This window comes from Cebus imitator, unplaced genomic scaffold, assembly GCF_001604975.1.
Source record: "Cebus imitator isolate Cc_AM_T3 unplaced genomic scaffold, Cebus_imitator-1.0 Scaffold29, whole genome shotgun sequence".
Classification (NCBI taxonomy): Eukaryota; Metazoa; Chordata; class Mammalia; order Primates; family Cebidae; genus Cebus; species Cebus imitator.
Genome location: NW_016107344.1, coordinates 11,555,341 through 11,556,137, shown reverse-complemented (window position 1 = coordinate 11,556,137; position 797 = coordinate 11,555,341).

Here is a 797-nt window from a genome sequence, read left to right as displayed (position 1 = left end):
AGCTCTTGAGTATTTAAAGGAATCAGCTACAGTAACCCTACACCAGCTTGAATTCACTCCTAACTGGCTTATGTTCTGTTCCAAATTTGCTTACATTCTGACTTTTGAAATTGTCTCTTGAATTTATCTGTTTCTGCCCTTTCCACTTCTCAATTGACTTGTTTGGGATGCCTCCCCTTCTATCTTTCTGCTTTTAGCCACTGAGAGGACACCCTGCCCTTGAAGGACCACTGGTCCTTCACGCCCCAGTTTCTGGCTTGGAATCATCTTAGCAGGACCTTCCTGGTTTGGAATTCAGACAGGTTAATACATATTTGTATGTGAAGGCCCTCAAAAAACGAACCTAATAACTCTAGGCTTGTCCTAATAAACACAGAAATCAATCAATAAATGCTCAATGAATTTCTAACAAATAGCCATTTGCAGATTGGAAACTCTTTTCTAATTTCAACTTCTTTCCAAAAAGGATAAAACTCCTGTTTTTCTTTTTCTTTTTGTTGAGTGTGGCCTACAGAGTCTCAATCCTTCTTTTTAAAAATGCCCTTAAATGGTACTACCTCTCCACCTTTGCACCAAGATTTAATATTAAGCTTCACTTAAGAATTATGCAGCAGCAAATTTGGGGCAATAGTAAGTGATCAAGTTAGAAGTTCTGTTTAATAGTGTTTTTGTTTGTTTTTAAACTCTCACGTGTAAGAATTGTTTCTACTGGGACAAGGAAGCTCACTCAGAGCGATTTCAAAACACAAACAAATCTATTCAAAGATACAAATATCAAAATGTTCTTTTTTGTTCTT